This window comes from Nycticebus coucang, chromosome 20 (assembly GCF_027406575.1).
Source record: "Nycticebus coucang isolate mNycCou1 chromosome 20, mNycCou1.pri, whole genome shotgun sequence".
NCBI classification, from domain to species: domain Eukaryota; kingdom Metazoa; phylum Chordata; class Mammalia; order Primates; family Lorisidae; genus Nycticebus; species Nycticebus coucang.
In genome coordinates this window covers 33,714,129-33,716,890 of record NC_069799.1, presented here as the reverse complement: position 1 = coordinate 33,716,890, position 2,762 = coordinate 33,714,129, and positions in this window count along the sequence as shown.

Here is a 2,762-nt window from a genome sequence, read left to right as displayed (position 1 = left end):
TCAAATCTTTCTGTTCATAAAAGAATTCATTCTGGAGAGAAACCCTACAAATGTCAACAATGTGGCAAATTTTTTTACCAATCCTCAGCCCTTTCTAGACACCAAAGGGTTCATTCTGGAGAGAAACCTTACAAATGTCATCAATGTGGCAAAGTCTTTAACCTTTGCTCAAACCTTACTAAACATCAAAGAAATCATTCTGGTGAGAAACCATACAAATGTGAAGAATGTGGCAAGTCCTTTAGCCAATACTCAAACCTTTGTAGACATAAAAGAATTCATTCTGGAGAGAAACCCTACAAATGTCAACAATGTGGCCAAGCCTTTAACCAGTACTCACACCTTTCTAGACATCAAACCATTCATTCTGGAGAGAAACCCCACAAATGTAAAGAATGTGGCAAAACTTTTAACCTTACATCAAACCTTACTAAACATCAAAAAATTCATTCTGGAGAGAAACCTTACAAATGTGAAGAATGTGGCAAGTCCTTTAACCAGTACTCAAACCTTTCTAGACATAAAAGAATTCATTCTGGAGAGAAACCCTACAAATGTCAACAATGTGGCAAAGCCTTTAACCGGTACTCAAACCTTTCTGTACATCAAAGAATTCATTCTGGAGAGAAACCCTACCAATGTCCAGAATGTGGCAAAGCCTTTAACCGGTACTCAAACCTTTCTGTACATCAAAGAATTCATTCTGGAGAGAAACCCTACAAATGTCAAGTATGTGGCAAAGCTTTTAACAAACAATCAAACCTTTCTGCACATGAACAAATTCATTCTGGAGAGAAACCCTACACATGTCAAAAATGTGGCAAAGCCTTTAACCTTAGGTCAGCCCTTACTAAACATCAAAGAATTCATTCTGGAGAGAAACCCTACAATTGTCAAGTATGTGGCAAAGCCTTTTACCAGTACTCAAACCTTTTTGTACATCAAAGAATTCATTCTGGCGAGAAACCCTACAAATGTGAAGAATGTGGCAAAGCCTTTAATCAGTACTCAAACCTGTCTGTACATCAAAGAATTCATTCTGGAGAGAAATCCTACAAATGTCCAGAATGTGGAAAAGGCTTTAGCCAGTATTCAGCCCTTTCTAGGCATCAAAGAATTCATTCTGGAGAGAAGCCCTTCAAATGTGAAGAATGTGGCAAGGCCTTGAACCAATGCTCAACCCTTTCTGTACTTAAAGGAATTCATTCTGGAGAGAAACCCTCCAAATGTCAAGAATGTGGGAAAGCCTTCAACTTTAGTTCAAACCTTAATATCCATTAAAAAATTCATTCTGCAAAGTAACCCTACAAATGTCAATAATGTGGCAAAGCCTTTAACCAGTAATCAAATCTTTCTGTACATCAAAATAATTAATTCTGGAGAGAAACCCTACAAATTTGAAGAATGTGCCAAAGTCTTTAATCTTAGTTTGAACCTAACTAAAAATGAACAAATTCATTCTGGCCAGGCACAGTGGATCAATCCTAGAACTCCGGGAGGCCAAGGCAGGTGGCTCACCTCAGCTCACAGGTTTGAGACCAGCCTGAACAAGAGCAAGACCCTGTCTTTAAAAAAAAAAAAAAAAATCTACACATTGTGCACCTGCCTGTAGACCCAGCTACCCAGGAGGATGAGGCAAGAAGATTTCTTGCGCCCAAAACTTTGAGCTTGCTGTGAGCTATGATGCCATGGCACTCTACCTAGTATGACATAGTGAGACGCTATCTCAAAATAAAAGAAGAATGTGGCAATACCTTTACCTTGTTTTCATAACTTGCTAACCATTAAAGAATTCACACTGGTAAGAAATCCTACAAATGTGAAGTGTGGCAGTGACTTTAACTGGACCTCAAATCTTTCTATGCATAAGAAAATTTGTATTGGAGAGAAATCTTTCAAATGGAAATAATGTGGCAAAGGTTTATTTATTTTTTATTTGTATTTATTTATTTATTTTTGATACAGCGTCTTACTATGTCACCCTTGGTAGAATGCCCTGGCTTCACAGCTCACAGCAACCTCAAACTCTTGGACTTAAGTGATTCTATTGCTGCAGCCTCCCAAGTATCTGGGACTACAAACACCTGCCACAATGCCTGGCTATTTTTTGTTGTTGTTACAGTTGTCATTGTCGTTTTAGCTAGCCCATGCTGGGTTTGAACCTGCAGCCTTGGTGTATGTGGCCGGCACCCTACCCACTGAGTTATAGGCACCACCCATGTGGCAAACGTTTTTTTTTTGGTTTGTGTTGTTTTGTTATTGTAGTTATTTAGCTGTCCAGGCCGGGTTCGAACCCGCCACCCTCAGTGGATGTGGCTGGCACTGTAACCACTGTGCTATGGGTGCCAAGCCATGGCAAAAGTTTTAACTGGTCTTCAGCCCTTATTAACAATACAAGTAATCAAATCAGAGGAAAATTGTAACAATATGAAAATGTGATAAAGCCTTATGCCAGCTGTTACTCTTTTCTTTTTTCTTTCTTTTTTTTTTTTTTTTTTGAAGTTTTTGGCCCTGCTTTTTTTATTATTTTTTTTTCTTTGTAGAGACAGAGTCTCACTTTATCACACTGGGTAGAGTGCCGTGGCATCACACAGCTCACAGCAACCTCCAACTCCTGTGCTTAGGCGATTCTCTTGCCTCAGCCTCCTGAGTAGCAGTCACTCTTTTCTATACACAATAGAATTCAAGTTGAAGAGAAACTCTACAAATGTGAAGTTGACAAGTGTTTAACTTGTGCTCAAACCATTCTATACATGAAAAAC